Here is a 17,909-nt window from a genome sequence, read left to right on the forward strand (position 1 = left end):
CAAAATTCGTATGTTGCAATCCTAACCCGCAAGGTGATGGTATTAGGAGGTGATCCTATGGGAGGTGATTAGGTCGTGAGGGCAAAGCCCTCATAAATGGCATAAATTTTTATATATAAAAGACACAAGAAAGACCTCTTTCCCTTCCATCATGTGTGGACACAGTGAGAAGGTACCCTCTATAAACCAGAAAGTCAGTCATTGCCAGACACAGAATCTGTTGGCAGCTTGATCTTGGACATTTCAACCATAAGACCTGTGAAAATAAATTTCTGTTGATAAGCCACCTAGCTTATGGTATTTTGTAATAGTGACCTGAATAGGTTAAGATTATCTACAAGCACTCAGGTATTTAAAGTGATTCAGGGTCTTCATGTTGCATGAAGAGAGTCTCACTATCTGCCCTCCAGCATACCAGGAAGGAAGACCCTCAATTCCGAGTGCTTGGAGAATCTAGTCATGTGTTTGGTTTAGGTGACAGAATCTGCCAAGAATCAATGCTCTGCAGGAACAAGTAGCCTCTAGACATTGACTCCTACATAGAAAATAAGGCTTATATCATCTCTGTTAAACCTGTCTTGACTATTGTCACGTTCATCAGCGAACAATTACTTCTAACATCCTTTAGAGGCACAGATGCTAGATTGATGTACTTGGACTTTATCAAAATTCTATTCTAATTCCTTCAATTTTCTCAGCGATACAAGAAGATCATAAATTGAGAGTGGAGATGAGGAAGAAGGATTGGAGGTGGAGAAAAGAGAGGGTGTATGAAACCATCATATATGGTAGCGGGAACATGGATGGATTAGGAAATGAAGTTCATTGCTTTGCAGCATTGGAAGCCCATTTGCAATTCCTAATAATGATTTCAAGTTTGATCACTTTGGTGATCTATTTTTCTTCAAACACATTCAACTGTATGGATGCAGACACAGAATAGGCAAAGAGTTGCATTTAAGTGAATTTAGGATTACATCCCATAACTTATGCTGATGTATTTTCAAAGAAAATACAACACAAAGAATACAACACTGTTTATAACCGAAATTGTATATTTCCAGTTTCTTCTTAGTTTCACTGTTACTTATTCAAATCGATAGTCTCATTCTTTAATAGCATATTTTAAATTGTTTTTTAAATGTATGTAAATACACACAAGATTTAAGAAACAAGAATGGCAGTACAAATGATGAAAATTTGCCAATGCCTTTTCTTATAAAAACATAGGTGAATACTATTTAGAAATAGTAGCTCAATATATTTACCATGAATCCATTTGTCTCTTTAGTAATTTTGTGTTTGTTATTATACATTAATGTACCCCAAAGTTGAAATAAATATTGATAATAAAAAAGTTGATAATCTCAGAGATCTCAAATTAAACATCCTCATAAACAGCTGTCTAAAATAGTCCCTTTCTGTTATTCTCTCTAAGCCTCTTGCCACCACCCAACAAAGTATTTATCACAATTATAAAATAATCTATTTCTTTGCTCTTCATCACTCTCCCTCTTTAAAATTATATGTCTAAAACACGAGGTAACATGCATCAATTTTTGCTCACCATTCTATTGTCAGTGCCTAACATAATGTCTGGCACATAGTAGGTGCTCAATACATATATATGAAATGAAGTAGTGAATGAAGAAATGGATATGATAAAATAAATATATGAAAGGAAAAAAGGTCAGACTATGGTTTGTATCCTACAATTTATTGGTTATGATGAGCTAGAGAAATGCAATTTTATCACCATCACTTGTGATCCCATTATACCTAGCCTGCTGACTCAGGTAATGATCAGGACTAGAGCTAGACTTCTATCTTTGCTGTGACCCTTCCTCCCTAAGCATTATTGGAATACTGTATTATACAACCAGGCAACCATTCACTGAGCATGAAGTAGTTATATAAATTATGAAAAATCATGAAATGCAAACTCTTCAGGAATATTAATTTGTGAATTTACTTTCATTAGACTTAAAAATTCTGGTTTAATATAGGCTGGCTTTACATTTCTCTCCTGTTTGAACCCCACCCACAGCAAGTTTGGCAACCTTTCTTAGCTATTATTCTTGGCAGGGTACCAAATACAACTCCTGGGTTAAAGCTGCAGGTGATTCTTCCAAATTGGCTGCTTCACATGGTGGATAAACTCAGGGTCTGGAACGTCTTTTTATACATCCTTATGTGCACAGGCTTATTTTTATTTGCTACCTTCATTCATTCCACCATTTTTTTCTTTTACTTTATTTCTTTTTCTTTTCTTTCTGTCAACCTACACTGCTTGGCAGGTCTTTTATGAGTCATATCCTCTTATTTCATGCTTTCTGCTTTCTCAGACACCAAGACCTTAGTCTCAGTTTTCTTCAAATATTCTTTATTGAGGCCCTGAATTTTTATAACATTAACATCCTTGCCAAAATTTTCAAAAATACGCATTAGATATATTTTATTAAATATAAAAATGAAACATTTACAAACATAATTGGGAAAAATTCAGTCATTAAAATTTTAGGAAATTCTCTTCCTCATTTTTTTCTTCTCTTATTCTTGTTAAATGCATTTTCCAAAAAGCTTTGGAGAAATTTCCTGCCTTACTAAGCAAAAATACCAATGCAAATTTTGTTATTAACAAAAATCTTGTGACAATCAGGGTCTTTATTATTAGCATTGGTACTACACTGAGAATGTAGAGGCTTTAAGACAGAACTGGGCAATAGATCATGCTGGATTTAACAAAATAGTTTCATTTGGACATTAAGTATTATGGGAGCTTCCTTTCTTTCAAATTTCTACTTTCCATTATGGGCTATGCAAAAGTATTTTCCAGTGTACTTGTCAATAAAGATGTACTCATTTATTCTGTTTCTAGAATAAGTGAATACTGAAGCACGCTTTGGCTCAGTTACCCATCATGATTCAAGCAAGGGAATTTTTAAAACCAAACTCATCAAGATAATTGCCCCAAATCTCCATTTCCCTTTGGTATGTGGAAACAGTCTATAAAATATTTTGGAAAGGATTATTTGCTTCATTTTAAAGCAGCTGATCCCCAGGATAAATTTAATAAAAGTGATTTGTCATCACCATTGATTCATAGTAAATAGCTATCCTCAGAGCTTGGCACTACATGCTAAACTTTAAAATTTTGCAGAATGAAAAATTGCTATGTTCAAGAGTTTATCCACTGAAATACAGAAGGATAAGGAACTTTTAGAAGCACATGGATGATTCAGAAGCATTAATGGCTTCAGCAAAGACTTTTAAGACAATTAATACCAGACAGGGAGAAGGATGTCCCTGGATCACATCTTCATAAGGAAGTTTTTAAAAATATATCCAAAATAATTATTTAGAATGTGTGAAGACAGATGTTTTGTAGCTATCAAATTTTAAAAATAATTATATTCATAAAAAATGCAAGTGAATTTTGGCAAATGCTTCTCTCCCTTCAATTTTTTTCACTTTTTTTTTCTTTTTTTATTTCAGCATATTATAGGAGTACAAAAGTTTAGGTTATGTATATTGCCCTTGCCCCACCTGAGACAGAGCTTCAAGCATGTCCATCCCCCAGATGGTGCACACTGCAGCCATTAGGTGTGTATAACCCATCCCTTCCTCCCTCCTCCCATCTGCCTGACACCCAATGAAAGTTATTACTATATGTGCACTTAAGTGTTGATCAGTTAATACCAATTTGATGGTGACTACATGTGGTACATGTTTTTCCATTCTTGTGATACTACACTTAGTAGAATGGGCTCCAGCTCTATCCAGGATAATGCAAGAGGTGCTATATCACCATTGCTTTCTGTGGCTGAGTAGAACTCCATGGTATACATGTACCACATTTTATTAATCTACTTGTGTATTGATGGGCACTCGGGTTGTTTCTACGTCTTTGCAATTGTAAATTGTGCTGCTATAAACATTCCAGTGCAGATGTCTTTTTTATAGAATGTCTTTTTTTCTGTTGGGTAGATGCCCAGTAATGGGACTGCTGTATCAAATGGCAGTTCGACTAGTAGCTCTTTGAGGTATCTCCATATTACTTTCCACAGAGGTTGTACTAGTTTGCAGTCCCACCAGCAGTGTATGAGTGCCCATATATATCCCCATCTATGCCAACATTTATTGTACTGAGACTTTTTGAGAAAAGCCACTCTCACTGGACTTAAGTGATATCTCATATTGGTTTTGATTTGCATTTCCCAGATGATTAGAGATGCTGAGCATTTTTTCATATGTTTGTTGGCCATTACTCTGTCTTCTTTTGAAAAGTTTCTGTACTTGTCCTTTGCCCACTGTTTAATAGGATTGTTTTATTTTTTCTTGGTGATTTTCCTAAGTTCTATACAGAGTCTAGTTATCAGCCCTTTATCAAATGTGTAACATGCGAATATTTTCTCCCATTCTGTAAGTTGTCTGTTTGCTCCCATGATAGTTTCCTTGGCTCTGCAGAAGCTTTTTAATTTGATCAGGTACCATTTATTTATTTTTGTTGTTACTGTGATTGCGTTTCGGGTCTTCCTCATAAATTCTTTACCTAGGCCAATGTTTATAAGAGTTTTTCCAACATTTTCTTCTAGAATTCTTAGAGTTTCATGCCTTATTTTTAAGTCTGTTTTCCACCGTGATTTGATTTTTGTGAGAGGTGAGAGGTGTGGATCCTGTTTCAGTCTACTACATGTGGCTGTCTAATTTTCCCAGCACCATTTATTGAATAAGGATTCTTTTCCCCAGTGTATGTTTTTTTATCTGCTTTGTCAAAGATTAGATGGCTATATGAGGATGGTTTTATATCTGGGTTCTGAGTTCTGTTCCATTGGCTATATCTCTGTTGTTGTGCCAGTAAAATGCTATTTTAGTTACCATAGCCTTGTAGTATAGCTTGAAATCTGGTAAAATTATGCCTCCCAATTTCTTCTTTTTGCTTAAGGCTGCTTTTGCTATGCTGGATCTTCTCTGGTTCCATACAAAGTGTAGAATTATTTTTTCTAGATCTGTGAAAAATGATGTTGGTATTTTAATTGGTATTGCATTGAATCTATAGATCACTTTGAGTAGTGTAGATGTTTTAATGTTGATTCTGCCAACCCATGATCATGTTATGGTTTTTGACCTGCTTACATCCTCTGCTATTTCCTTCCTCAGTGTTTCGTAGTTCTCCCTGTAGAGGTCTTTCACCTCCTTAGTTAAATATATTCATAGGTATTTTATTTTCTTTGTTGCTATTGTGAAGGGTATTGAATTTTTGATTTGGTTCTCACTTTGAATGTTGTTAGCATGTAGGAATGCTACTGATTTCTGGACATTGATTTTGTAACTTGAGGCTTTGCTGAATTTGTTTACCAATTCCAGCAGTCTCATGGCAGAATCTTTGGGGTTTTCTAGATATAAGATCATATCTTCAGCAAAGAATGATAGTGTGACCACTTTAGTTTCCATTGGATGCCCTTGATTTTCTTCTTTTGTCTTCCTAGGACTTCCAACACTATGTTGAATAGAAGTGGTGATAAAGGGCAACCTCCTCGGTTCAAGTTCTAAGCAGGAATGCTTTCAATTTTTCCCCATTCAGTATGATGTTGGCTGTGGGTTTGTCATATAAGGCTTAAGTAAGTCCCATCTATGCCTATTTCTTTAAGCATTCTTATAATAAAAGGATTTTGGATTTTGTTGAATGCTTTTTCTGCATCTATTGAGAGGATTATATGGTCTTTATTTTTACTTCTATTTATGTTTTCAATTGTTTTTGTAGATTTGCATATTTTGAACCATTCTTGCATCTCTGGGATGAAGCCCACTGGGTCATGATGGATTATTTTTTTGATAAGCACATGAATTCAGTGTGATAGGATTTTGTTGATAATTTTGTTGAGATATTGGTCTGTAGTTTTCCTTTTTTGTTGCTTCCTTTCCTGCTTTTGCTATCAGGGTGATGTTGGCTTCATAAAACGTGTTGGGGAGTATTCCTTCCTTCTCAAGGTTGTGGAATAATTTCTGCAGGATAGGCACCAGTTTTTCTGTGTAGCTCTGGTAAAATTTGGGTGTGAAACCATCTGCTCTGGGACTTTTCATTTTAGAAAGCTTTTTTATTTCTGCTTCAATTTCATTACTTTATATTGGTCTATTCAGGAATTCTTTTTCTTCCTGATTCAGCCTAGGGAGGCTGTGTGCTTCTAAGAATTTGTCCATCTCCTCCACATTTTCAAGTTTATATGCATAGAGGTTTTTATACTATTCATAGATGATATTCTGTATTTCCGTGGTATCAGTTTTAATTTCTCCTTTTTCATTCCTGATGGAGCTTACTAGAGTCCTTACTTTTGTAATTCCCATTAATTTAGCGAGAGACATGTTAATTTTGTTTATTTTTTTCAAAGAAGCAACTTTTTGGTTTCTTAATCTTCCATGTGGTTTTTTGTTATTGATTTCCTTTAGTTCTGTTCTGATATTTGTTATTTCTTTTCTTCTGCTGGGTTTGGGGTTGGTTTGCTCATCCTTTTCCAGTTCTTTGAGATGATTCATTTTATTGTTGATTTGTGATCTTTCTGTCTTTTGGATGTAGGCATTTATGGATATATATTTTCTTTTCAGGACTGCATTAGCTGTGTCCCACAGATTTTGATAACTTGTGTCTCCTTCATCTTTTAATTCAAAGAACCTTTTGATTTCCATCTTAATTTCTGCCTTAAGGCAATAATCATTCAGCAGAAAGTTGTTTAGTTTATGACTTTGTGTAGAGATAAGAATTTCTATTGGAGTTCATTTCTAATTTTATTCCACTGTGGTCTGAGGAGATACATGGTATCCTTCCTATTTTTTTTTTTTAATTTTTTGAGACATGATTTGTAGCTTACAATATGGTCAGTCTTACAGAATGTCCTATGAGCTTATGAGAAAAACATATGTTCAGTGGGTTCTGTAAATGTCAGTCAGACCCATTTGTTGTAGAGTTCTGTTTAAGTCCATTGTTTCTCTGTTTATTTTCTGCTTGGAGAATCTGTCCTTTTATGTCAAAAGGGTGTTCAAATCCCTGGCTATTATGGTACTGCTGTTTATCATTTTGTTTAGATCAAGTAGGATTTGCTTTATGAATCTGGGTGCACCTGATTTAGGTGCATAATATTTAGAACTGTTATGTCTTCTTGTTGATTGTACCCTTCACCAATATATAGTGACCATCTTTGTCTTTCATTACTTTTGTCGATATGAAGACTAAGTTATCTGAAATCAGAACTGCTATGCCAGCTTTCTTTTGGCTTCCATTTGCATGGAATATTTTTTTCCATCCCTTCACCTTGAGGCTGAATGCATCCTTGTGGGTTAAATATGTTTCCTGAAGACAGCAGATACTTGGCTTGTGTATATTTATCCATTTGAGCACCCTATGTCTCTTTAGTGGGTAGTTTAAGCCATTTATATTTATGGAAAGAATTGATAAGTGGGGCAGATTTCTTTTCATCCTATTGTGTTGAACTTTATTGCTTTGTTTTCTCTCTTGAGAAATTATGGTATCTGGCCTTTTACCTTTAGCTTTTGGATGATTTTACACTGGTGACTGTTTATTGTGCTGATGGGTGTTTAATGCTGTTCTGAGTACTTCCTGGAGAGCAGGTTTTATTTTGATGAATTCCCTCAATCTTTGCTTGTCTGAGAAAGTCTTCATTTGTCCTTTGTATAAGAAACTTAGTATTGCAGGACACAAGATTCTAGGCCAGGCATTACTGCTTTTGAGAGAAGTGAGAATGGGGCCCTAGTCTCTTCTGGCTTATAAGATCTCAGTTGAAAAGTCTGATGTTATTTTGACTGGTTTTCCTTTATACGTCACCTGCTTCTTTGATCTTATAGCTCAGAAGAGGGTCTCTTTCATGTTTATTTTTACCAGTCTGATAACTATGTTTTGTGGTGTCTTCCTGTTTGCATTGAATCTCCCAGGAGTCCTTTGAGCTTCCTGAACCTGGATATCTAGATTTCTAGCAAGGCCAGGGAAATTTCCTCCATCATATCCTCAAATCGTTTATGCAACATTTGTGTATTTTCTTCTTCACCCCCATGTTTGGCCTCTTCACATAATCCCACATTTCTTGTAGGCTTTGCTCTTTTCTCTTATTTCTCTGCTCCATCTCTGTGACTGACTTGTTTAATTGAATTGTGTTATCTTCAATCCCCAAGTTTCTTTCTTGTGTTTGATCTACCCTATTCTTGAGGCTTTCCACTGTGTTTTGTAATTGCTTAAATAAATTCTTCATTTCCAGAAGTTCTTTTTGTTCTTTAATATTTCAATTTCTTTAGTGAATTTTTCTTCCAAGTCCTGGATTTTTTTGTGGTTTGTTTGTGTCAGGTACCCATTTTCTCTTGCATATCATTGAGTTTTCTTACCATCCATGTTGAAATAACTCTTCTGTCATTTTAGTGTTCTGAATTTGGTTAATATCCATTTCTAGAGAGCTGATATTCCCCTTTGGGAGTGTCCTTTCAGTTTGATTCTTCATACTTCCAGAGTTCTTTAGCTGATTCCTTTCCATCTGGAGCAGCTGTTGCTTCCTACCTTTGGATTTTCCTTTAGATAGTGACATGCTCAGGTTAGTCTCTGAGCCAGTAGGTGATGTTTGTGGGTGAGATTTAACCACACCTTTTACAATAAGTCAGTAAATGAGTAAAAGGGTTTGCAAACTGACCTCCCTGTCAGTAGGTGGTACTTGCTGGAGGACCAATCTTCAGTGTTGTTTTTGGGTCCTGTAACCAGCTCTCATTCCTCTGGAGAGTCACTCTAGTGACTCAGGTGGTGGGTGGGTCCCTGGAACTTCCAGGTGTGTTGTTATTCTCCACCTCAGTGGGGGCAGATGGAGGAGTGAGGCTGGGTGGGACTGGGTTAGTCGAGCCTGCCTCAAGCTTCACAAATGCTATTAGAATGGGTCAAAAGTCTGTTCTCTGCTTCTGGGCAAAGCTTACAGGGAGGGCCTGAAATGACCCCATTTAGCCAAAAAGTCAGCATATAGAGGTGGCTCTGTCTGAGATCAGCAATCTGACAGTCTGGAGCAGGCCTCACTCCTTTCCACCCTCTCCTATTCCACGGTTTCTCCTGGGCCTCTGCCAGCAGGCAGGACCTGAAGCCAGCAGAGCTCCCCTGACTTCAAAACTTACTACAGAGCTATATTAATCAAAACAGTATAGTTCTGTCATAAGGACAAATATATAGAGCCATGGAATGGAGTAAAGAGCCTAAAAATAAACTTTTACATAAACGATTTTTGACAAGGGACCAAAATTATTCAATGGAGAAATGACTGTCTTTTCAACAAAGGGTTCTGGGAAAACTGGATATTCACATGCAAAAGAATGAAGTTGGACCCTTACCTAATACCATATACAAAAAATAACTAAAAACAAATCAGAAAACTAAATGTAAGACCTAGAACTATAAAAGTCTTATAAGAAAACATAAGGTAAAAGCTTTATTACATTAGATATGGCAATTATTTCTTGGTTATAATACTGAAGACAGAGGCAATAACAAAATAGAAAAATTGAACTTCATGAAAATTTTTTTGTGTTGGTAGTGTCAAAAGACACTACCAACAAAATAAAAATAGAAACCACAGAATGGGAGAAAATATTTGCAAATCACATATATGATAAGGAATTAATATTCAGATCACATAGAGAACTTCTAAAACTCAATGACCAAAGAAAAAACAATTTAAAAATGGACAAAGAACTTGAATAGTCATTTCTCCTAAGAAAATATAAACTGCAAATAAGTACATGAAAAAATGCTCCACATCAGTAATTATTAGGGAAATGCAAATCAAAACTACAATGAGATACCACCTCACAACCATTAGAATGGCTGTTCTCAAAAAAAATCAGAAAATAACAAGAGCTGGTGAGGATGTGGAGAAATTGCAACCCTTACGCACTATTGGTGGGAATGTAAAATGGTGTAGCTGAGATGGAAAACTATATTAAAAATAGAATTACCATATAATCTATCAATACCACCTCTGGATATGTACTTAGTTTTGAAAGCAGGGTCTTGAAGAGATATTTGTATATCTATATTCATACCAGCATTATTTACAATCGATAAAATATGGAAGCAACCCAAGCTTCCACTGACAGTTAAATGGATAAGGAAAGAGATTGTGTGTGTGTGTGTGTGTGTGTGTTTACATATATAAAATAGAATATTAATCAGCATGAAAAAGGAAGGAAATTCTGACTTATACCACAGCATGGATGAACCTTGAGGACCTTATGCAACGTGAAATATGCAATCACAAACAAATACTGTTTGATTCTATTTATATGAGGTACTTAGAGTAGTCAAAATCATAGAGACAGCAAGTAGAAAGGCATTTGACAAGGGCTTGGGAGGGGAGAATGGTTGGTAGTTTACCGGGTATAGATTTTCAGTTTGGGAAGATGAAATGAGTTGTGGAGATGGATTGTGGTGATGGTTGCACGATGATATGAATGTATGTGATTAATGCAACTGAAATGTATACTTAAAAACAGATGAGATAATGAATTTTATGCTATGAATATGTTACCATGCTAATCAAAATTTGAAAATAAAGGACTGTAGTCAAACAAACATCGCTTTTAGTCAATATACTAATAGATGTGATCAAAAATTTCACATTATTATTTTGATATTTATATTGCTGATTCATATATGTTTGAGTTACTGTTATACTGTTTGTATGATTTTTTGTATAAAAATGTCTTGCTTCCTTCTATCCTTCAGTTATCATTAAGAAATTAACATAAAAATCAAATTTTCTCAAGTGTTTATGTTGGTCTTACTTCAAGATGTTATATAAAACTTAAAATGGTGGTTGTGCATAAAACTCAAGGTTATGTAATAAAATTTGATGCCTCAAATATATTAAAAATTGACAGACTAGTTTTTAAGACTAGGTAGGGGAATTTATATGAAAAATGGATAACAACAACATTTGTGTAATACCTTCAGGTATTATCAACCTTCAAAAGGAAGGAAATTCTAACTTAGGCTGCTTTTGGTACTATTCACACATATTATCACAGTTAATACTACAAACACATTATTTAAAAGCACTTGACTTATTTAACAATCAACCAGTTCAGTAGATGTATTCTGCGAAGATGTATTCTAAGCATTGCAAATGCACCCCTTGCCTAACTGGCTGAAAAGGCAAGTCATTTTCCTTAGCTCACCATATGTTCATCCCATTTGAGCCACATTGGCCTTGCTTCTGCTTCTGCCTAGATTGTTCTTTCTTGAGATCTGAACCTGGTCACTCCCTCCCTTTGTTAATCTCTGCTTAAATATTATCTCCTCAGTGAGCCCTTCCCTGACCAACTTATGAGAAAGTATTCTCTTCTACCAGGTCACTCACCAGTTCCATAAACTTCTTGATTATTTTTCTTATTAACTAAAAATATTTTACATTAAAACATATTAATCTGCTTACTTCTTTATTCTGTCTCCCAGTTAGACATGGGAAGAAACTTTGTTCTGTGTACCTATTGTCTCATGCAGAGAGAATAGCGGCTCAATAATGATTTATTGGATAAGTGAATGAATCACAGAATGCATTTTAAGTGGCAGGAGGCTATCTCTGCCAGCTGTTAACATTTCAGAGAAAGGGGCACTTCCTTACTAGTAGGACTTTTCTTACATAAGACATTGTGAATATATATTTAGTAGAAAAGAGTTCAAGTAAAAGGATATTCTTTCAGAAATGTCTAATATTCTAATATCTTCCGGAGCTGAATTAGGGGGTTACAGTTTCAGTGACTGACAACATTACAGATGGAACCTTTGCATAAGCCAGTAAATGAAACAGAACCAACTGCAATAAGCTAGTTCATTTGCAGTTCGTTGTTTTCATTAAACATACCCATCAATCAACTGAAACCAGCTGCTCAATTTTCAGAAGCTATGGGTGAAATTTTTTACTAAAAAGGATAATAAATTCAAGACAAAAGTACTTGTGAGGTTCTAAATCAGAATTGCCCTGCTAAGCCTTTATTACACTAGCACAGAATAAAAGAACTGATTTTTCATTTTACTTCTGAGTTAGTTCTGGGTTCTAATAACTTTCATGGGTCAGAGAAAAAGAAATCTTGTTTTTGTGAAGCTTTCATATTCTGTTTCTGATAGATGGATACAGTTGAGGTAATCCTGTTCTTTTTATTTAAAAATATAATTTTAATCACAAGAACACATGTCAATTACTACTCACCCATTTGACTCAATTCATGCCTGAGTGTAAACTACATGATTTACAGATCCCATAATTCAATCAGGCTTAGTCTTCTCACTACTCCTTAAATGTGTGCCAACCACTTTTAGTGCTCTTTCAGTGTAGCTTTTCATCACATTCTAGATTCCTTAGGGACTTAGGATTTTCAAAATAATTTTCTATGACCAATTATTATACTCAAAACAGCTCAGTTCTCTCTTTATGTGACATACAGAATTCTATAAGTGATATTTGATCAGAGCTTTAGCTCTACGTTTCTCCTATATAAGCTGACTTTTCTTATCCACAGGCTGTGTGAGTAGAAATTACAGTCCCAGTTTTGTGCCTTGCTCTTATATGGTATAATAAATACATCTGGCAAATGCATTCAGAACCAAAAAATGTCTATTTCCTAACTCCAGACTTGGATTAGTTGTACATTAGCCATTTTCTTCTGCCTTAGATCAATCTCTGCTATCAGAACACACCTTATTTAGTAACATTAATGGAACATCTAGCTTTTCTTTTTTAAAGCTAAATCATTCTGCAATGTTGATGGTCCCTGATCTAAAACTGGACTCATTATGCTCATTTCAATGGGTAGGCTCCAGATTCCCTGTCTGTCTAAACCCTATTCTAGGAAAGGCCTGGTTTTAGAAATAAATGACTCTGCTAACATAGGTGTGAACTCTTTTCATAAGACATTATTGATCTGAAAGGAAAATGCACAGGGAAGCCTTGAATTGGCATTATATTTAAACTATTAGTTGTACATCTGTAATACTACAAAATGATTGAGCTACAAAACAAATCATGTCTTCCTTGCATTCAAGATGTCAAGTCTGAAAGGAAATATAGGCATAAAGGCAATAAATAAAAACAATATATAAAATATACACACAAATATAAACAGGCATTACAGAGCATGTGCCATCAAGAATGAGCTAGAATTCAACACTCATTTAAAATTAAATAAATAATCCATGCAGAGGCAAGAGAGTGAATAAAAGTGTGGATATGTAAAAGCGCATAGAAGGTTTGGGAAATAGAAAATCATACTAGCTCGTCTGTGGTCAACCACTGATACTCAGAGATTCTGGTGGTAAATAAGTCTGGGTATCAATCTGAATCCACTTTAATGGGCCAGAAATCTGACAGATTAGATCCGTGGCTGAAAATGTTAGTGTTCCTAAGAGTAACTGGGACATTCATTAAACCTAAATTTTAGGATCTGTCCGGAGAGGTTCTGATTCAGTATGTTTAATGTGGAGTAAAAAAAATGCATATTCAATAAGCACCTTAGGAAATTTTGATTCAGATCAATACCACCCTTATCCCGGCCCTCACATCTGAGACTCCTTATGTTTTGGAATGCCTTTCTCAAAAGTTTCTTTGCTTCTCTTCAGTGCTTGGAACAAGTTGTGCTGGCGGAGTCACATATACCAGAAGCCCCTGTGGGCTTGGGTCCAGCTTCTCCCCTCAGAGCCCCCTTCAATCCTTTCTCACAGTCATGGGCTCAACATGCCCCAGTGAGTTCAAGGGCTTCTATCTCATTGCTTCAGTATTTCTTCCATGTGATCATGTGAGACTGGGCTACTGTAATAAAACCGGCACACTGATTTAAGGTGATATTCACATTAGATATGGGAAAAGTTCAGCCATCCAGGGTACTGACAGCCCTGACACTCAGCCATGGGTAGAACTATGTACCAGCTCTTGCCTTCCTGTTGGCTCTCACCCATCTGTGTTCTGTGCTCCACAGTGGTACTCCCTCTGCTCTATAGCACCTCAGTGTGGCAGAGGTGGTAGCAGGCATTCACTACCCTGTATAGCCCTCACCTCTGGAACCCAAGGAAATCTTCCCATCTCCATTACCAACTTTGTGCTGTTGAGTCATGCAGTCCTCCATGGGTAGCCATGTGTTGCTCCATGGTATCAATGGGCCATTCACATTGATATTCTCTTTTGCCTCTGAATGACGTGGTCACCTCCTGCTCTATTAGGTCGGTCTTAAGCCATGCCATTTGAGAGATGGAAATTCCTACAAGTCCTACATAATTCTGTTCCACAAATATTTGTTGAGCACCTACTATGTTCTAGACATTATGCTAGGTTTGGTAACATAATGCTAAATTAAATCATGACCCTTACTCTCAAGAAGATCACAGTTTGTGAGATGGACATATAAAATAAGTGAATGAAAGTTACCATGATAAATTCTATAAGGATAGAAAGCACAAATCACTAGGGGAACATTGAAGAATGAACAATACATTCCACATGGACTTGCATTTAAATCAGCACCAAATGAATTTTTAAGTCAGTATTCATTCATTCATTCAAACAGTAAATAGTTTGGTGCATGACTACACTGTGCCAGGTATTATACCAGTCATTGATGATGGAGAAAACTGTCAAAGAATTACATGAATGTTATGCAATTACAAACAGAAACAAGTTGAATAATAAATAAATTTTACTTAGGCTGTGGTCTCCTCAGGGATAGCTCCCGCATCTGTTGATGAAGAAGGCAAGAATCTTTGTCAAGATTATTAATAAATAAAAGGAAGATGATTTGATGTTTTTAGAATTTAAAACAAACAGCATTTATCTCAGGGCATTGCTGGGAAAATATCACTGAGAGCTATATCTTGAAGTCACTCTCTCCCTAACTGCAAGCTACATACAGTAAATTTGTTCAAAGTTGATCTCTATTTAATTGATAAGTTTCTTGCCAAGGCTTTAAGAGATGCAAACAATCTTAATGATGAGAAGCTGAATAAGATAGCACCCATGAATATAGTGGTCTGTCTGTATTTTGTCATCATATCAAACAATAAACCTCTTCACTAAGCCCTATAAAGAGGAATCCTCTGTATAGGATGTTGGCTTGTGTATTGTTCCAGCCTCATTTCACCATTAAAAGGAATAATTTATCACACTCATATGTAAGTTCTTGTAACCCATCTTGTTTGCCACGTGAGTTAGTGCACTCTGAAAATAGCAGCACTATTCTTTTTTTTTTTTTTTTTGAGACAGAGTCTCGCTGTCTTGCCCAGGCTAGAGTGAGTGCCGTGGCGTCAGCCTAGCTCACAGCAACCTCAGACTCCTCGGCTTAAGCAATCCTTCTGCCTCAGCCTCCCGAGTAGCTGGGACTACAGGCATGTGCCACCACGCCCGGCTAATTTTTTCTATATATATTTTTTAGTTGGCCAGATAATTTCTTTCTTTTTAGTAGAGACGGGGTCTCACTCTTGCTCAGGCTGGTCTCGAACTCCTGACCTCCAGCAATCCACCTGCCTCGGCCTCCCAGAGTGCTAGGATTACAGGCGTGAGCCACCGCGCCCGGCCAGCATTATTCTTATTATTGTCAACATTTTATTTGACATCTATAAAAGTAGCCCCTAAACTTAACATCACAATCACAAGATATTAATTGGTATTATCATGGATTTTTGAAGCAATATTAGTGTACCTTGCATAGTTTGCTAAATGAGACCCTAGTGTTTGAAAAACCTTGACTGGACCCATGTGGGTTAGTTATTTAGGCCAGAGAGCAGTTGATATCTTATAAGATGAAAAAATTAATTGCATTGAATTTGGTAACTTTGAATCATTTTTGAAACTTTTGACAGACGGACAAACAATCATGATACAAAAAAGTAGACCTTTCATTCCATTTAAACTCTATGTGGAAACCAAAAATATAATAGCTGAAATACTTGTGATGTCATTTCTTCAAGCCACTAATAATGGGATCAGTTAACAGTGGTTAGCAATTAAATCTTTCTGAAATGACAATTGCCATTGTTAAATCTCTATATCATAATAGTGACTCTCTTTGTTTTCCTGTGTGCATGTATATATCACCTGTATGTATATATTTATATACTTCAAGCTTCATAGAGCACTGTGCTATGCTGTCATTTCATAAAATGCTATATTACCTTGGATTTGGAACACCTTTTGGCTTCCTCTCTAAATGACTTTTTTAAACAAGCTATTTAATATTTTAACATATTCTTTGAATAAAAGAATAACAAGTAGGATTTTATACATAAAATAGAGGAAAACTTGCAGAAAAAGCAAATGTCCTTGGAAAATGCTAATGTTAGCATGGAGATGTTTTAATTGAGATAGTTTCTAGAAGAAAAATGGGTTGTATAGAATTCTGTTTTTGAACTTCATCTTCAAATTAGCCATTACTGACAAGTGTAGAGATTCAATGCACAAAAATCTCAGTGGTCTCCACATTCCCACTTTCAGGTACTTTGCCATAGATAGCAAAACCTGGCCACCTGTTCCAGAACACTTAAGAGAAAAACAGGGGCCGGGCGCGGTGGCTCACGCCTGTAATCCTAGCACTCTGGGAGGCCGAGGCGGGTGGATCGCTCGAGGTCAGGAGTTCCAGACCAGCCTGAGCAAGAGCGAGACCCCGTCTCTACTAAAAATAGAAAGACATTATATGGACAACTAAAAATCTATATAGAAAAAATTAGCCGGGCATAGTGGCGCATGCCTATAGTCCCAGCTACTTGGGAGGCTGAGGCAGTAGGATCGCTTAAGCCGAGGAGTCTGAGGTTGCTGTGAGCTAGGCTGACGCCACGGCACTCACTCTAGCCTGGGCAACAAAGTGAGACTCTGTCTCAACAAAAAAAAAAAAAAAAGAGAGAGAAACATGTAAGGATCATGTGAGGGATGCAGTAAAATAGAGATTTCTAGGCCCCTGAGGAGATTATGGTCTATTCGGTGCAGAGGAAGGCTCTAATGATCCCTGGCCACACTTTGAGATGTGTTGCCTTGTGGAAAGGAGACTTAATGATTAGAATCTAAAATTATTGTGTCTCTTTATATTTGGTAGTGAAATTTTGCCTTGATTATCTCTACATCAGTCTCATTTAATTCTGGATCAGTGATCTCCAAAGTGGAACGCAGGCATTCCAGGAGTAAAGACAATAGATTGCAATATAGGAAAAATATTAGAACTCAATTTTAAAAATCGTTTTTAATTTTTATTTTTGACTATATTTTATAATGCACAAAATATATAAATAAAATAATAAACTATGATATTTGTAAATATATATGTTCCTTTATGTGTGTGTATGTGCACACACATGTGAGTATATATAAGGAGTGCATAATCAAAATTTAATAATTTTGTACATTTGGAAATCACTGTTATAGATTATATTAGGCTAGATTATGCTTCCATAATAAACAACATACAAATATCAGATCCTCAACACCACAAAAGTGCTCTTTTTTTTTAATTTCAGCGTATTATGAGGGTACAAATGTTTAGGTTACATATATTGCCTTTGCCCTGCCCAGGTGGAGCTTCAAGCATGTCCATCCCCCAGATGGTACACACCACACCCATTACATGTGTATATACCCATCCCCTCCTCCCCCCTCCCACCTATCCAACACCTGATGAATGTTACTACTATATGTGCACATAAGTGTTGATAAATTAATGCCAATTTGATGGTGAGTACATGTGGTGCTTGTTTTTCCATTCTAGGGATACTTCCCTTAGTAGAACGGGCTCCAGCTTGTATAATGTCTGCTGTGCATCTGGGAAACTCCTCAAGGCAACTGTCCTTCATATAGCAACTTTGTGAGGAAAGTCCAGTATTCTGTAACTGTTCCATCTTAAACACA

This window comes from Eulemur rufifrons, chromosome 7, assembly GCF_041146395.1.
Source record: "Eulemur rufifrons isolate Redbay chromosome 7, OSU_ERuf_1, whole genome shotgun sequence".
In the NCBI taxonomy this organism is placed as follows: Eukaryota; Metazoa; Chordata; class Mammalia; order Primates; family Lemuridae; genus Eulemur; species Eulemur rufifrons.